We start from the raw sequence: 18,798 nt of genomic DNA, 5'->3' as shown, positions 1-18,798 counted from the left end.
AGGTTTAAAAAGCCACACTGAGTCTGGTGGGATAAAGGAGTTAACCAGGAGCACTGATAGGTGCTCTCCTTTTAGAAGAGAAGGAGGGGATTTTTGGCCTATAGTATTTAACAAGATGAAGTAAGGCGAGGGTTTGAATTTAAAACCGATAATGGAAGAAGGGGGGAGAGAATAGACAGAAGCTAAAAGGCGTGGCTTAGAAGGAGTAATGAAAGCAGAAGTAGCCTGAGGTGAAAGAATTAAAAATGAAAAGGTCCCCTCTATTAAACTTTCCTAAGCTCAATTACAGTGATAAAAGACTTCTATGATGAACCATTTGAAAAAAGAACATTGAAACAGAACATCAAAGCAAAAGTACATTTTGCAGAATCTTGCTTGAACTCCATAACACACTGAAAAACAGAATGTGAAGTCAGTCTGGTTTTCTTCTCCAAATGTGATCTGTATTCCCCTGTAGTGTTTCTACAATGTAGGCAGACTCCACTGAGGGGTGGCCAAAGGCTACTACCACTGCATTTTTTTCCCTCACCCCTGTGAATCTGCTTTGTTGCTTCTTCTCTTGCCCTACATTGGTGTCTTGTTTGGTGTGCTGAGTGTACAAAAGCACCAGAGAGGATTCTGCTAAAGTCAGCCTCACCTGCACTGGCCTCTCTATCATTAGAACTTACATCAGTAAGGCACCACTGAGGTCTACTGGGATGGTATACAAGCATGTCCTTTTCAAGAATTTGTGCAAAGGTATAAGGGTGTACTTGTATTTGTCCCCTCTGATTAAATCAATTCTTTTCTGTTTGAGAGTAAGCAATTCAGGAAAAAAAGTTAAGCATAAGCAAGCACATATAGGTTTTGAGGTGTGCTTTATGACAGTTTTGATTTATAATGATGGATGTTTAAGAATTGCGTTTTTAACCACATTTTTCTCAATGTTAGGTTGCATGTTCTGTTTAGAGCTTTTACAGGTACAACATCTTATTAGAAGCTCCGAGCTTGTATTTACAGAATCTTTGACAAATGTAGGCCAATCCAGTTCAACTTAGATCAACTTAACTATTTTAGATTTTGAACAAACAATTAAAAAATAAACTACAAAATAATGATATCAATCCCTCTTTATTTAGGAGTTAGTGAAAAGCTGCAATCAAATATAATTTTTAGCTTATTTAGCTATTTGTTGTGTCCAACACAAACAGTGTTAGAAAAACCCAGCAGCGGCCATACCTCACTTTTTCTTGGCATGCAATAAGCAATAGAAAACTCCTTTGGCAACAACTAATGGGTTTCCTGAGAGTTTGTTGTGCCCCCTCAGCTGTGCCGTGCTGGATCATGAGTTTTATTGTCTACATCAAGGCAAGGCAATGCAACACAAGTTCATTGTGCTTTGCATAATGAAAACATAAAAAAACAAATAACAAACAGTACATTTTCTCAAATGTAGAGTGACCAAACATCCTCTTTTCCCCGGACATGTCAATTTTTTATGTTTTGTCCGGGGCATCAGGGGGCCTCTCTTTGATTGATGAAAATGTCCAGGTTTTGATCGTTTTTCAGGGGACAAATAGCCATACTTAAATTGACTGGAGAAATACTCAAAATACGAGACACTTTTTTAAGTGTAACGTTCTCCCCGAACTGCTACATGTGGCTGGTTCTTAATCCATTCATGGATGGAGTAGATAACATGCTGTGCTACAGCACTTCATAGGACATCGCTGCTTATGAAGCAGTGTAGCTCTATGGATGAACCAGAAAATAAATTTCCTTCATGACATCCTGGTCAGGACAAATGACTGGCAGTGTGCATTGTGTACATTACTGACATGTTTCTGTGTATGACCAGGTGCCAAAGATCCCTAAATCACATAAACACAATAACTATAAAAAAAGACTATGCAAAGTGAGAGCTTATTTATTAAATTAAATAAGAAGGTGACAATAAAAACTAAAGTTTATTATATATATATTTTTTTTTTTTTAAAATACTGCATTTTATTTTCATTGTTATATTAGATGTATTTCATGGGTTTGTGTAGTTTTTGTCCAGGTTGATTTAAAAATTGGCCTGTTATTGGTTCAGGTTAATTTCCTGAGCTACACCTGCTCAATCCTTGAATGGGTTAATAGTCACCTGTTGACACTGAAATGCAAGACTTGGTATCATCAGTATCGTTTTGGTAACCCATGGGATCATAGTTATTAAATAAGACGGACCCCAAGATGGAACTGTGGGATGCCCTGCATGTAAATAAAACTTGCGCATTGACAAAGTCCCTGTTCTTTAGGTTAGAATCAAACCAGTCAAGTACCGTACCAGAGTCTAACTCACCTCCCCAGTCACATAACTAGACTACAATGGTGAACAGTGTCAAATGCTGCACGGACATCCAAAGCAGCACTATGGTTCAGCCTGTTTTTATGTGGATGTCATTGAACACTTTGGCAAGAGCAGCCTCATAAGACTGGTGAGCACAGACACAGGACTCATAGACATCAAAGCAGGAAAAACACTTGATAAGAGTAATGAGTTTAGTATTTGAATTTGATCAAACACAATTACAGGCAGAATGTTGTTAAAGAAAAATATGGTGAAGCTACTGAGACAGCAGGAGGAGGCGCTTAATCTGTGTACGATATCAAATAATGCCATTGGGGATGAGTTAGTCACATGATGGTAAGTTCTGGTTAAAAATTCAGAATAATTGAATGTTTAACTCTTTAATGAAAGCTTTTTCTGAAATCTATTTTTGTTATATATTTGTAAAGTATTACAACCCATGTCCAAGAAGACGTATCACATTTTTATCAAATTGTGTTCCAGAAATTGCTATAATTTTCTATCACAAGTGATGCAGAGAAAAGTGTCAGAGTGACAACAATTTGGTTTGGTTGTATTTAGCCAAGAATAACAGAATTGCACCTGCAGCAGAGCATCGCCAGTCAGCTGGAGAGAGTCTACGACATTTTCCTGGCTTACAAGAAAAACAGCTCAACTATATCCAAATAACCAGATGAAATTGTGCATTTTGTTCAACTTTTTTGTTTTTTGCAAAGTTATCACACTGAAAATATAACACAATTCCTTGCCTACACGCAAGACATTTAATTTATTTAGAAATGACTTCTTAAAAAGTCTAATTTGAGGAGCAACAACCATGCCACAAATTAAACAATGACCATTAAAAATTAGCAGAACTAGCAGAACTTTCACATTGTCTCTATAATTCCTACATTGTAAAGAAACATATACTACTACAAGTTGACAATAGCTTTCTATTTACAGAGGCTGATTAAATAATGCATGAGATACTTCTGTGTGTACAGTGAACAGTGTGTCTCTTCTCCCATGCAGTCAGCACACCATCAGCACTTTGATTTAAACACCAATCTGAGTGAAACACAAATCATTTCCCTGTCTGTCTCAGACATGCTTGTCGGATTTTGTTGGGCTTTCTTATGCGAAAATTGCATCTCAGCATAACAAATAGGCCCACTGTGCTAATCTGCGATTCTGTGATTATTCGTAGTTCACACACTTACACTATTATACTGTGCGTCTGACTCCGTCCGTTCTCGTCTAAAGAAAACCATTTAAGGTGGATCAAAATAAAATTTTAGTACTCAGTGTTTTTATGTTACTCCAATATGCGGAGAGGACTGTTAATGGAGTGAGGCGCCAAACTGGCACAACATTGGCAGCACTGCACTCAATTGAGAAAGCAAATTATTCATGTTAAGAGACTCAGTCAATGTGGATTTCCATTGGCTCCGCATTTTGACGGAAGGCAAAAAGTGTATCACACATTCAAGTATTTGAAAAGAGAACAAACCGATGTGTCTTCATTCATAGACATAAAAAAGGGATTTAATTCCTCTGGGCTTTTGGGTCTAAGAGTCAAAAGAGATGTATACTTACAAAAACTCTCACACTATTTTGGCTGTCAGAGTGAACATATATATTTAAATGATGATGTTACCTTTGCTTGTATTTACATCACTTGATTTATATTATATGATGAGCAATTATATTTTATAATGTATAATCACACTTAACATTGCCTGGATTGTGTTTGACTCTGCACAAAGCAAGCCTACGGGGAACAGTAATAAGGCCTGCTTTACAACTGAATTTCACATTATTACACTTGTTTTAGTTCATCTCAGAAGGCAAATTATCCACATATCCTTTGGCAAGACTTTTCTTTTTATATATTTAAAAAAAAAAGATGTTAAGCTCCTCTCCCCTCCCTTAACCCCACTTTTCTACAGAACCTCTGGAGTTTTGAAAACGAGTTCTGTAATTGTCCTCACTCCCTCAGCCTTCATCTCGTGTCGACCCCTCACTCATGTATTCCCATACTCCATCTTTCTGTCACCCCAGCTCCCCTAAAGGAGGATCAAGAGAGAGGCCCCTTTCCAATTTCTCGGCGCCTCTAATAGGCACTTTTCTGTGTTACATGATCACCGGGTGTCAAGATTAAAGAATGGCTACTGCTTCCCAGGGCAGACATGGATGGGAGACAGAGAAAATAGCACTCCATAATTACTGATAAATCGAGCACCCCCCCTCTTTCCACTTCGTCCCTATCCACCTGGCCCTGGTGTCAATGTGAGGGGCTGAGCAAGTTAAACTGAGGAAAAGGAGTTGACCACACCAGGCACTTTTTGTACTGCTGATGTTGCAGTTAAGTTCGGGCAATTCAGGGCCAATTGAGTGACTTGGAGCTTTTATTCCCCCTCTGTTTGTTCCTACTTTCAAGTGGAATATACAGTCCCAGACACAAGGAGCAGCTGTAACCGGAGCACAAATGGCTCACAGCGCAGCAAAACTACATTCTGGTAAAATCTCTAGCAAAGACAGGGAGGCACTTTTTTTCTTTCTTTGATCTCTTACAGGGTTATAACCTTTCTGAGAAAGCATAGCAAGCATCCCTGTCCACTAGACACCACACAAGTGCAATGTAAGAGACAGTGGTGGATTAAAAAGAAAGCGATGGGGCAGGGAAGCAGCTGGAGGGGTCTCTTCTCTCCACCAGGCAATTGTGATAGGTTGCCAAGTGGCAGTCCACTGCCATTGTTCATTAATAATCCAAACAGCCACAGTGGAAAACAACATGATGTGAATTGAGTCCAACAGAGCATGAAAGAGTCTTCTGCAGGAACATGCGTTAGTTCTGTCGCCTCACAGGAAATAATCTGAATATTTAGTTCAGTCAGTGGGTGATAATGAAACCCTGGACATTACAATCACCCACAGTCCTTCTATAGAATGCTTCATCTTATTGTGTAGATGGGCTCAATCCACCCCAACTAATGGGCCATGAGTATAAACTTTATTGTCCTGATAATGATACAGAAAAGTCATTTCTCTTGATTTATACCAAATGAAAGTGTGTCTCGGTTTACCATTATCTGCTTAGGAAGGGGATTATTTTGTTTTACTCCACTTCATCAGGAGCAAATGAGTACTAACAATTTCCAGAAAGTGTCACAGTGGTGGTGCCATTAATGGCCATTTTGTCCAGACTCCCCAGTTCAACAAATTTAATGTGCCGTCTAAGGCCAGGCAGATGTAGGCGCTCTATATCATAGAGAACAGATCAATAAATATTTTGTAAGTAAATATTTTGTATTTTGTAGCCTTTTTCAGATCGCACCACAATCATCTAGTTCCACACTTACAAAATAAACTGACAAAATAATTCAGATTTTATGCCTAACCAAATAGCAACATCTGCAATTGAAATTAGGTACACATACTAAGTGACACTGAGTCGACTCTTTCTACTCTATTTTACTGTTTGCTTGCTGGATGGCCCTAAATTGGTTAGAAGCATAAATTAATAAATTGTTGCCTGGTTAAAAAGTAGCTACATTAATATAAAAGTACAGATGGATTGTAAATTTTTGCCTTGCTCCAACCTTCTTCATTACTATTGATTTTAAGCCATCTAAAAATAAATTGTGTTGTAGATCTGAAATATATAATAGTGAAAAAGAACTGCAGATTTCCTCCAACATAAATCTTTGACTGCATAGTGTTAAGAAATGTTCTTGTTCATAAAACATATCGATGGAAAAGTTGAAACATAAATTAAAGCAAGAATACTCCTTTTTAGCACTGCAAATGTGAAACATCTCCTATAGTTTATTTTTATAAATTTGTCTCTTGCTTTGAGCACTTCTTGTTATACCCAGACCTTTGGAGATTGTTCTGACAGTTGATCTAACCTTTTTTTTCTCCTACAAACTGTCCCTGCTGTTTAGGATTGATCTTAAATTACTAAGACAGCTGGTCCTCTCAGTAGACGAAAATAATATCTGTGCCAAATTCCTGAAAATGAAATTGACATTTTTCAAGGAGAATGTCCTCTACTGCATTTCTAAACTGCAATGGATCTGGAATTATAAAGAAATGAAAGCAAGTGTTGATTTCATTGATATTAAATTTGGGTTGTCATTATGAGCACAAAAAAGACGACATGTTAATATGTGCCTTTCTGATCTCAGTTTAGTCAGTTTCTTGCAATTAACACCTGCTTTCTTAATTCACTTGCAATGTCAGCAGACAATGCAAGTGTAAATGAGTAGGCATAATTTTTGACATCCAACTTTTTAATGCTTTTACTTAGATAATACATGTGTGTTAGTTGAAATGCTTTCAAATACATTTTGCCACAATCAGACAACAATGAGCAGAGGAGATTGAAAACATAAGGCAAGAGCAGGGGGTGTGACTTGAAACTCAGATCCTCAGTTGGAATCAAATGAGGAAATGATATGACTCTGTTCCAAGCATAACCATTAGCTATAGACTGTACCTCAACCTGTCTTCACATTGGTTACCTGCAACTTTCATAGTCATTAAAGAGCATTAGATCAGCTTAGATGTACTTTTTCTGTTCCGCAAAGGGACTGTTGCTTTGAGCATGCATTTTCTGACTCTGTTCAAAGTGAAGTTTAAAGAACTTCAAGCCATCTACAGTGGAAGCTGCACTGCAAAATAGTTGCCTCTGGGTAATCCCTTGCTTGTACATTTCAAAATGTCCATTACAAATTATGGACTGTGGTTTGCATACAGTACAATTTATTCTTGTGTAAATCATAAACACAGAACGTAAAGACCACTAAAACGGAAGGCAATGAAAGCAGTATTTTATGTTTGAGATTATGTTTTATTCATTCACATTTTTTATATATTCTTCATCCTAAGGCTGAACTAGTTTACATTCAGCAAGAACTTGAAGAATGTTCCAATCTGTGAGATTAACCTACCTTTAAAACTCAAGTAGCCCTGGAAATGTAGCTACATTCAAAGAAGTAAAAAAGTTAAATATTAAAGTGCTTTTTCTTTTTGTATTTAAAAATGTACAATGTTGTTGGACTTACAAGTAGACATGAAGCTGATCAAATAAAGAAAGAGAATGAAAGAAAGTTGAAGGTATATGACTACATAGCAGAAGCTCTGAAAGTCCTAAAGACTTTGAATGCGATGCCCGGCGATCACAGGTATGAAGAAATCTCTGGTCAATCAATGTTTCTCAAGCTACATATGACAGGATGTGGCACTAAAGTAGACAAGCTCACATACAAAGAATGCTAATGCGCTCCTGGTTCACCCACTGGGACATGCCGGACTGGCATTAGTGAACATGAGGCATCTATGTTTAGAATGCTAATTAATATACATGTCTGCTGTTGTGGCAGAATTTCATCCTGAGCCATTTAAAAAATGCTCTATGTGCAAGAGACACACACGAATATAGACACAGGCAAGGTCAGGTACATAAAAAGGGGGAAAAAAAAAATCTATAGGTGGGTACTTTTGTGAAAGTGCTGTGTCAGGTCATTTCATGTGCTACTTTTGGAGTCACAAGCGCAACGCCTTTAACAGCACCAAAGCTGTTGAGGTATAAGTATGCAGTGCTAATCAGGCACATTTCTCACAAATTATGCCCCATTTTGCTTAGCTGGTTAGTTCTGTGGCAGAAGACACTGCTGCTCTGACAAAGCGTTTCTTTAACAGATCAGAAAAACAAACAAAACAATTGTTTCTGCAGTGAAAGATTCAAAAGATTGCCTGCCAGTTACTTTTATTCATATAGACAATAACAAATTATTAATATAATGAATGAGTAAAAACATATTACTCATTCATTGCTTTGAATTTCTTCTTCTCTTAGCTTGTCAGTTATATTTATCACTAACTTCTAATTTTCCAAGACATTTAGTCAAAGAAATGGAAAAGTTGCTTCTTCCTAACTGTTTTTTTTTTTTTTTTTTTTTTTCTGTAGTACACTTCATCTTCAACTTGTGCAGATTTAGGGTCTTATCTCTGGGATTACTGGAGACTTTGAAAAAGGAATCAGCTTTCCTTCGTGTAAATAACTCTTCTGTTGACATGGTTATGTAATGATACAAATGTTATAAATGCCAGAATTACAAGAAAAGATAGCTTAAACAGCACAACATTCCCGGTAGTGTCTTATAAGCACTGAGCAATAAAGAAAAAATAACACAAAGCATTACTAGAGCTGCTGTAACTGAACTTAAAATGTTTATGAATCAAAGTAGTATATTTAACAGTTTTTGATCTAGATTATGAGAATCGTCGCTGAAGAACAGACGATAATATATACCATGTTTTGAAGGAGAAACTATCTGGCCAATTGTTAAGCAGGCAGCCAGATGACCAACCTGACAAAGCGAGGATGCTTAAAAATGCCAAAAATATGGAGGCCAGGCAGTGAAGCAGCAGCTTCATCCTGGTCTGCTGAAAAAAAAACAACAAAAAAAAACCTCTAAACTTTCTCTTTTTTTCCACTGCTAATGTTTGTCCCTTTTGTAACAGCATGGGTAACTTACACCTGAGAGCACACAAGCAACATGCACACCCACAGACTGACTTAAAGATGTAGCTGGACGTACTGGCCTGGCTACAAGTTAAAGCCTATTTAAAATGATCTAAAAAGCCAAAGGAAACATTTTTGGGAGATAAATGTGTCCTTGCCACCATATTGAAGCTTTTTCTGGAATCTGCAATATTATTTCAACTCCCGTTTGAATCTGATCAGTCGTTTGCAGCTTTGCCAATTGCTACTGCCCTAAACAGCAATATAGGTCACTAATGTTGGGAGCCCCTGGCATGGACCAACAGTCCTCTGAGTCACCCGCATCACATCGGCCATGGGTCAGTTTATGCCTCCAAACTTGCTAAAAAATAACCTCTAAGCTGCTTAATATTTCAAAATTAGAGCATACTGTATGTGAAAAAAAATAGCCCACTTCACATTTTCATCCAAGCGGCATATAAGAAATCTCAGATGATCTGAAATACTATAGAAAAAGTTGCTTCATTACTAAGAAATAATTAGGGGCACCAAATATGTTCCAGTAGCAAGTACTCCACACTTCTTAGTCATCATAGGGAAGCCTGGAAAGAGTAATACTTTCTCTGCAAGAGTCCTAATTAAAAATTTTCAGACAGATTATCTTCCAATGATTTTTCACATTTTAAAGATGCCAATTTCTATAAAGACACTTAACTGAAAATTAAAAAATAAATAAATAAGTAAATAAAATAAAATAAAAAAAACTCTTCTTGACTTGTGAAAATGTTAGAGGAAAATTTGCCAGTCGAACTAATTAGTTAATTATGACACCACTCCATGCTAAACTGAAGTCTTATCCTTTTTAAAACAACTTTATTGGATCAATACATTTGAGGAGGGTAAATTAGTTGTTCTGTAGGACTTATAAATTTCTGTATTTGCTTTGTATGAGGTCACTGTCAGTGGCATTTTAAAGAAGGTGCTACTTGTTTGCCTGACAGCTAGAAAATCAAGACAAGTTCAGATTGTCTCTACTGAATATTAGAAAGTAAAAATTAATTAACTTTTGACATGCTGTTTTTTATGTAAATAAAAACTTAAAAATATACATTACTCATTTAAATTATTTCATCATTTTCTTAAAATGTCTGTCACATTTAATATCAGAAGCTATTGAGGTTTAATTAAAACTAATTTTAAATCTAAAGTTGCTATGGTGTCAATTTTCACTGAAGAAAATGCTTTCATATTAAAACTTAGCATTTCCATTTCCCCTATTTTCCTTAAGTATCCAGTCAAATAATTTTTATAACTAGTCATAAACTCACTCTTGAGTTTGTTGCTAAACAAGTGCAGCTTATGCTGCTTTTTAATGGGTTTTTTTGTTGTTGTTTTTTTCTTGTTACATCTGGAATCAGTGACTTTCACAGAGAATAGAAAAACTGAGACTGGTGGTAATTCTCTCTGCCTCATTACCATAGAACCTCTCTCACATTATAAAGTCCAGTCATCTGATACATTGTTAATATTAGGATAATAATAAATGCACCTTTAGCAACATCCTAATTATGTTGTACTTGTCACATAATAATATATAGCTAGAGAGCTCTTAACATATTTGTTGGCACAGTTTTGTTGAAACGTGCAGGTTACACACGTCAAGGAAAAAGCTTTAAACAAGTATTAGATATACTTATTCTGTACTAGAAAGAAAATCTGATTTTAAAAACATTAAATGTCAAAGTTGAACTTTACTGTCAATCGTGAAGAGATTTCTTTTTTTTATGCAGTATGTCAAAAGCAATTTGTGTAAGAGTAGGTAAACATTTTTATTGCTTTAGTAAGCACGAGAAGCAAAGAAGAGGAAAACAAGATACGGTCTTGTCTATAATTGTCCACCAGGGCAGACCCCAGAACATCAAGACATCATACTCCCTGTTGTAAAGCGAGGTGAAATTATTCCAATAAGTGCATAACTAGTGCTGTCACTAAGCCAGCAAAACCAAGGAGGTGTCAGGCAAGATAAATGACTGTAGTTACTTCTGTGTTGTGAGCGTTATCATATTTGAGCACTAATGACTTGAGTTTCCTGGCAGTACATAATAGGTCCGGGAGGCAGAGGCTCAGTTCAGTGTCAGTTTTCAGTCCAGTGTCTCCATACCTGGCAACTATCAAGAGTTGGGTAAAGATATGTGAGTGTTTCCCTAATGTGAGTCTCCCAAAAGCACAAAGGATTCAAATACAAGAAAGACCTTTTGATTTATTTACTTTTTTTAAATATAAATCATCTAGTGATACATTTTTAGCAAAGCAATTGTGCTGGATCAGTCGGCTTATCATGTGAAGCACAGGTGATTTTAAAAAGGCATACTAAAACTAACCAACAACTACCTTAGCATATTTTATTTCATTTTCTTCCGATTTTTCAGTACTTCTTTTCCGTCAGACTTTAAGATATAGCAATTTAAACATATTGTCTAAAAATGAACATGTGTGCCAGTCAGAATAAGGAGATTTGTTTAGCTCCAACTGCTTGGATTGGTTCATTCACAAATATTCAAACTGAAAGCAGCTGGTGTAAAATGAAAAAAAGGACATGGTGAAGAACTACAGATATTAAATTTTCAAGCTGTTGGTATTATTGTGATAATTGTTGTGATTTTTGAGCCTGTTTTAAGTATGCATGAAGCTTCACACATACTTTGGCTTTGCAAAGCACTTAATTGGCTTATTCCTTAATAACAAAAAACATGGCTGCCTTTTAAAATTAATATTACTTCACAGTTCTATTCAAATGAGGATTTTCTTTGGGATCTGCAAAGAAAAATAAAACACAGACTTTCCTTTCCCAAAATTTTCCAAATTATCCTTAACACGGGTAAAATCTTGTGTTGACCAAAAATTTTATTATTCACTTGTGCACATTTTATAAAGACTTTAATGAACAGCCTTGAGCTGAGAATTTATTTTATTTATTTATTTTTATTAACAATACAAAGCACTGTTTGATGTGGTCTCATACAGCTGTCAGCTGTAGTACACAGATGAAAAGGTATCCAAAGGAAGTCAACTAAATCAGTTGCCTTTCTAAAATATCATGGACATGCCGCTGTTGGAGAGTTTATGTCAGGTGTCATAGTTTGTTTCTAATAAAAAACAGATATCTTTCCAAAACTCTTGGGGAGTAGCCTGCTGGCCACCACAGCTGCATCCGGCACCCAATGAAAAACAACGATGCACCAACACAAGAATACTAAGATAGACGGAGAGACATGGAGAGAGAGAGGTCCACATTAGTGCTAGACATGTCTTGTTACCAAACCATTTTAAAGTTTGTTTAAACTGTTGTTGTTTGACAAAATAAAAAGAAAAAGAAGATTGAAAAGGCAGCATGTGCAGAATATTTATCATGGCTTTTGAAGAAATACAACCTCCTTGAACTTTTTCATATTTTACCATTATATAACCGCAAATATCAGTGAATATTGGGGAAAATCTCTGTGATACACTAATACATAATACTGCATGTTTGTTAAATGAAACAAAAACTCTGCACACTTTGATTTATTCATGTTATATTACAAGTAAACATTTTGAAAGCATAGCGTATATTTGTAACAAGCCATAGACATTACAGTTTTAAACTCCCCTTTCTTAGCAACAACAGCGGCAAGTAAGATTAAATTGTATAGCCTCTCTATACAACAATTTTCAAGTCTACAAATTCTAAAGTGGGACTTAAGTCTAGACTTTGACGAGATCTGAACAAATGCATTTGTTGGAATTCAGGTTGTTCTATGTAAATTCTCTGATAATTTTAGCATTTTGTATGTAGACCAAAAAGCTCAATGGGTTGTTGGGGCATGACACATTGTTCCAAATGTCTGTTTGGTTCCGACATGACTTGTGGCAAAATTTTATCATTACTGTTGAGGGTTTTTTAACATTTACCTTCTAATTGCCACAATTCCATAAAAGGCCTAATTTGAAACATGACTCATATTTGTCCTATCAAATGACTATCTCACCTGAGCTGTGAGACTCTGCAGCTCTTGCACTTATACTGAGATTAAATTGAGTCTATGTGGAGTTACAAATTAGGTAACTTTACAAAGTAATTGCACTAAATTTTACTTTCAGGTATCAGAGTAGAGACATCAGAAAATACATTTGTGCCACTCTTTTCTGAATTACATTTATAGAACATTTAAAACCATGTGTCCTTTTCCTCCCACGTGACGACCATAACGTGCCATGCCTGAGTCTCCAATCACAATCATTGCATGAGAAAAAATTTGGAAAAGGTTGTAGTTGTACGATATTTTTGCAATACACTGTAGGTAAAATTATGCTGTAGTGTAGTTATTTTTCACGGCAACATGGTTTGAAGACATTTTCTCTGTGAAAGAATTTGGAAGAACTACTGCTGCTGCATGCTCAACCTCTGGAAGCATGATCAACATGGGGTCATCTAAAGCCATGACACAAATATAGCTTTAAGCTACTGCTGGCATTTTCAGTTTGGAAATGTGATTTAGACAGCTTTCCTTTTGGGAGTGATTACACGTTGCCAGCATTTTAGCATTGGAAAGGCCACCAAATTGAATGAAGCATGTTGGATAAGGCAGCTTTTCTTCTGAAATTTCAGCGGCCAGAAGGTCTTTTTTTAACTTATTTATTTTTATGTATTTTGCACTGCATATGTGGAAAAGAGGGCAGGACAAGAGAAAATTGACCTGCACTCACAAATATTATAATTTCAAACACTGGCTTAACATTTTTATTTAAACTCAAGCAAATGTCCCCTGCTTTAAAGTTGCATTTCACACACTTGCTCATATTAATGCAGCTCTCCTAAGAGGAAAATGTCAGATAGAAATTGCAGCAATTGCAGATAAAGCTTCCGGGCTTATTTCAAACAAAAGCTGGTTCTCTAATTTCATAGAGTTGCTATCAGTATCATACAGAGTTATCTTGCCCCTGGCCACATAATGACAGACGGTGTAAAAGAGCAGGAGCTCCCCTCGCAGTTAGCGGGCGGAACAGCAATCAGAGCAAGTTGATGGAACGGCAACTTTGCCTGACTGATGACAGGCTCACGCGCACAAGGCAACAACAACAAATTCGTGTACGTGCTCTAAAGCTCAGGACAGGCCAGAACTGACAAAGAGGCAGAGATTTAACTTAATTTCAAGCTTTAAATACCAAATAAGATGGAGGTTGCAGATTAATAATAATGACAACATGACTTCCATTGATTTTTTTAAACACGAGATGTTAGCCGTAGGTGATGGAGAGCGCAGTTTCTTGAGTGAAGTGATCAACATGGATGGCAAAAGCCACTATAGAGTAGATTCGCGATATGATTGCACAGAAACGGTGTTGCCGACTGCTCAGTGATCCGCAGGCCCGGTCAAACACCTCCATTCACAATGTTACCTTTGTAATTTTCGTCTACTGAAGCGGCATTACATGCAAGCCTTAAATATGAGATCACTGTTCCATGCCCTTTTGTAACGGCGATTTCGCAGCATCACCTCCACGAGATGCTGCCCCGCAACATCGCAGTGGAGAGCGCATGTAATTTGTAAGACAAACTCATTTGCATAATGTTCGGAGATGAGTGCTTTATAAGAGTGAGACTTGTCTACGTTTTATTATTTACCCTATGGATATTCGTCGACATTCTGCCCGGGCGGAGCTTGGCAGGACTTGTAGGGCGAATATTTAAAGGTAGCTTCACCAAGAGGGAGACAGAGAAAGGGAAAAAAAGAAAAGAGAGAAAAGAAAATTCCCTCCATCCTGTAAAAGGACACCACCGACCACCCCAGTAACATGCTGACCACGCAACATCGCCATAATTGTGCCACAGTGTAGCCCTGCCTACCCAACCACAACCTCGTGGTCCGACGATGTGCAGAAAATATATGTATAAAAATGACGCCGTCGTGTTATGTGAGAGGTCCAAGTCGGAAGAACCGCACTTACCTAAAACTGACTCTCCCCTCTTTGCTGTATTTGTGCTCCAAGATTTCTTAGTTCTCTAGCCAACAACTTCTGCTGGAGCATATGTATCCAGGGCTCATGCTGGTGGCTCAGTCGGTGATGTTGGATTGCGGATGATTTGGCAATCCTTCTCATGCTCAAGAGAAAAAAATCCGTCGTTTCTGCGTGGTCTCTGGCATTGGCGCGCTGAATGTATAAAAGTACTGAAGTCCGTCGGGAGGGCAAGGGGGAAAAGGGAGCTTGAGTAGTGATATTTATGTCGACGTGTTTGAAACTGTTCTGTTCTCTCTTCTTTTTTTTTCTCTCACCGTAGGAGCCGTTTGCGGGCGGAGAGGTGTGGGATGGATATCTAGAGAGGGAGGCTGGGATTCACAGACTGAGGGCGAGAAAGGGGAGGTACAAAGAAGCCAGTATGGTATTGTAGAGGACGGTCATGGCAGACAGTAAGGGGTGGGTCCGGACTCTGTTAGACAGAGGGGCAATGGTTCTGAAGGTTGATGAGTCGTGACTTGTTTTTAGAAAATAGTAAACATTACTAAATGACACGTAATAGATAGTTTAGTCATTTAAAAAAAGAAAAAAAAAAATTGTGTGACATTGAAACTTAGAAAATTTTCAGTAAATTTGAAGCTTGAATAAAGTACAAAGTTATAAATTTCTAAAAGAAAAACTGTCAGTGCACATAAAAGAAAAAGATCTACACTAAATCACATATAGTTTCAAAATGTTTTTTTATACTTACAAATACTGTTAAAATTGAAATTTTAGGACATTTCTCAAAAACAAGCAAAAGCAGAGCTCTCCGTGGTGCTGAAATATTCTGTCATTGACATTAAACTGCTGTGCGCGATTTCAGGACTCAGACTGACATTGAGCTGTCCATTGTGCTGAATTTTCAGTCTGAGATTTTTTTTTTTTTTTTTTCAGATCCAGCTATATACACACAGTGACCACAGTGTTGAAATCTACTTACCCTGTATGACGTCAATGGTGATATTTAGGTCTATACAGTAAAAAGTTAGAACAGCTGAATAATCTCTTGTCCATGGCACTTTCATGGAGATTGTGGTAGCAACACTCCAAAATGTAAAATAAATATTTAAATGGTACAGGTATTAATAATTTTGCAAAACACTATGAATATGAATCAGCATAATTATCACTCTGTCTAAATTCCACCCCAATTTTTGATGTAAAATCAATTGAAGCGTAATATTTTGTCATCAATCCACCCTGAGAAAAGAACAGTTTAAAAGAGACCATATAATTTTAACAAAGCATATCCCACATAAATAACATAATATTGAAATTTAATATGTGTAAACTCCCTCTCCTAGCAGAAGAAACCACCACAAAAGTTATAGACCCTATTTCCAAGGTATTCAGAAGTTTGATATATGACTTGTGTCCCTCTGTTTTAACGATTAGTTTGTGTGCATGTATTAAATGCTTAATATCAACCTTTATATTGGTTATTTCAAGTATTTAGAGGCAAAACCTAATTATGTATGCAGAAGAAGGCAGTTTTACATGATTTTGACATTGTAGCATTCATTCTCAAGCAGATTTGCAACTCACTAGCTGTTCAATGGTCCACATGCAGTCAAGTGCTTGACACATCTAGACATACCGATGGCCGAAGAACATGTTGGGAGCAATATTGCATAGAACTCAATGAGGCTAAATGGATAAATGGTGCCATTACAGTCATTTGCCTGAAAGTGGTGGTGACACGTAACAAGTTTCTTTTGAAGCCAAGGAAATTAAACATTACAGGGATCACTGAATTTGCTGCATTTAATAATTCTATTAGTTGTAACTTTTACTTTGAAATCGTCCTTTTCTTTCGTTGAAGTACTGTCCATGTGGAATTTTTTCTTTCATGACACATTATTATTATTATTATTATTATTATTATTATTATTATTATTATTATTATTATTATTATTATTATTGTTGTTGTTGTTGTTGTTGTCATCATCAATAATAATAACAGTAATAGTATACGTTATTAGTAAACGATCATCAAAAACCGTGGTCAGACGATGTGGACCTTATGTGCTTAAGGAATAATAATACTAATATTGTTAGTATTATTAATACTAATAATAACTCTATTAGTATTATTGATATAATAATACTATATAACGTAATAATAATAATACCATTATTATTATTATTATTATTATTATTATTATTATTATTATTATTATTATTATTATTATTATTATTATTATTAAGCAAATAAAGTAATGCAAATCAAAAAATAAAGCTTATTTTTGTGTTACTGTTACAGCAGCTTAAAGGGTATAAATTTAGTGATATGTAGGTGTTTTGGTCAAGATGACCATGGTGACTCATGGGTGATACTGTTTCAGTTGGCATACATTAATAAGAATAGGCTACTTTATGTATTCATATCCTTGAGTGACAATTGTGTGTTGGAGGACGCAGGATCTACAGCTTTCTCTAGTCTAAAATGTTTTATGTTTTATTTTTTTAGGAGTGGAAAAAAGTAACCAACACTCTATGCCCTGTTTTTTTGTCACCAACTATAATTGAATCACTATGCATTTCTCTGTAGTAGAGAGAAATACTCTCAATCTTCCATGCAACAACTCATTGCATTCTCTTGTTTTGTAGTCCTGGCTGTAAAAGTTGCCTCACTTTTGCACTCTGGTAATCCAACCCTTAATTGCAAAATTTTACTGATTGGGATTGCTAAAATTAGTTTATGCTAATAATATTCTTTTAAAAATGTATTCAATTTTATTTTTGTAAACATGAGACCTGAGGCTTTTAGATGGAAAACCACCTATTTAATCTAAATAGCCTGACTTTTAAGACAACCAAACGCCTTCTGCACAGCTACCAACCACATATTACGGGCTCAAGATCTTTCATTCATTTTGTTTGTGCTTCCTCCTTGTTCGTGATGAAGCAGAACCTGTAGGCAAACACACTTCTTGGACATTCGGCAAGGTGGGAGCTGAAGACAAAATGAGGTGTTCTCTTGTTCTGACTCGACATTGCTATCAGACTAATAAATTTGAGGACCGTTTGCCTCAGGCTGTGCCAGCAGACCAGAATCACTTATATATATATATACACACACGAGACCCTTTTTGGTGAAGTTGGAAAAAGGCTTAAATCAAACTGAAGCTCAGCAAAAATTAAGGCTTGTTTTCAACTACATTTTCTCATATCAGGCTGACATTTGTAATCAATTTCTTTCTTTCTGTTTCTTCTTGATTAGTATAGTGAATTTAATTTCCTTTTTAATGATGGATTGGTGATGTGGTATTACTCACATTCTCTTTGTATTATTTATTTTACCTGTTCTCTAAAATGCAGACCTTAAGTCAACGTAGTTTGGAAGTTATAGTAAAAATTCAAATTCTCAATGTAAGCATTTAATGATTTTGTATTTTTTTTATAATGTTAAAGTCAAATGTTTTGACTAGTTTTTTTGTGAAATTAAAATGAATAAAGTTAAATAATCTTCTCTCATGTTTTTTACATATGATAAGTCTGAGGATTTAATAGAATGCTATACAGATACAAATATTAAATAAAGAATATATATTGATCATTCAATTACATAGCTTGAATGTTAAGTAATTCAAGTGTTGAATTACTTAACATTTTATTTTGAGAATGAATCTTTACTAAATGCTATGTGATGGGACTTTACTTAAATTACTTTTATGACCCATCAAAGTGTGTCATAGTTGTGATCTAATCCTTTATTTGTTCTAAGATAGTAAGAATCGCAATAATTCTATTGATTAAAATTTCAAAAGAAGTGAAATAAATGATAATTCTGATATTTAATTATAGTATTTCAATCAAATTGAATAATGTGCAGTTGATCTGAGCTATTCAATTGCCTCTCTACCTATATATTTAAAACTGTTATCTGGTCTGGAGCAAACATCTGCCCTTTACTCTAGTCCCTTATTTTGTT

General features: G+C 36.0%; 1 protein-coding gene across 1 annotated transcript in view; it reads right to left on the bottom strand.

The window, feature by feature from the left end:
* Positions 1-15,207, bottom strand: part of brinp1 (bone morphogenetic protein/retinoic acid inducible neural-specific 1) — a 112,734-nt gene extending 97,527 nt beyond the window's left edge. The window contains exon 1 of the mRNA XM_044096570.1: positions 14,814-15,207. The gene's annotated coding sequence lies outside the window, so the exon portion shown is untranslated. The remainder of the gene's footprint in view (positions 1-14,813) is intronic.
* Between the last annotated feature and the right edge of the window lie 3,591 nt (positions 15,208-18,798).

The sequence above is a fragment of the Gambusia affinis genome, linkage group LG17 (genome assembly GCF_019740435.1).
Source record: "Gambusia affinis linkage group LG17, SWU_Gaff_1.0, whole genome shotgun sequence".
Classification (NCBI taxonomy): Eukaryota; Metazoa; Chordata; class Actinopteri; order Cyprinodontiformes; family Poeciliidae; genus Gambusia; species Gambusia affinis.
This window is presented reverse-complemented; position numbering and strand designations above follow the sequence as displayed.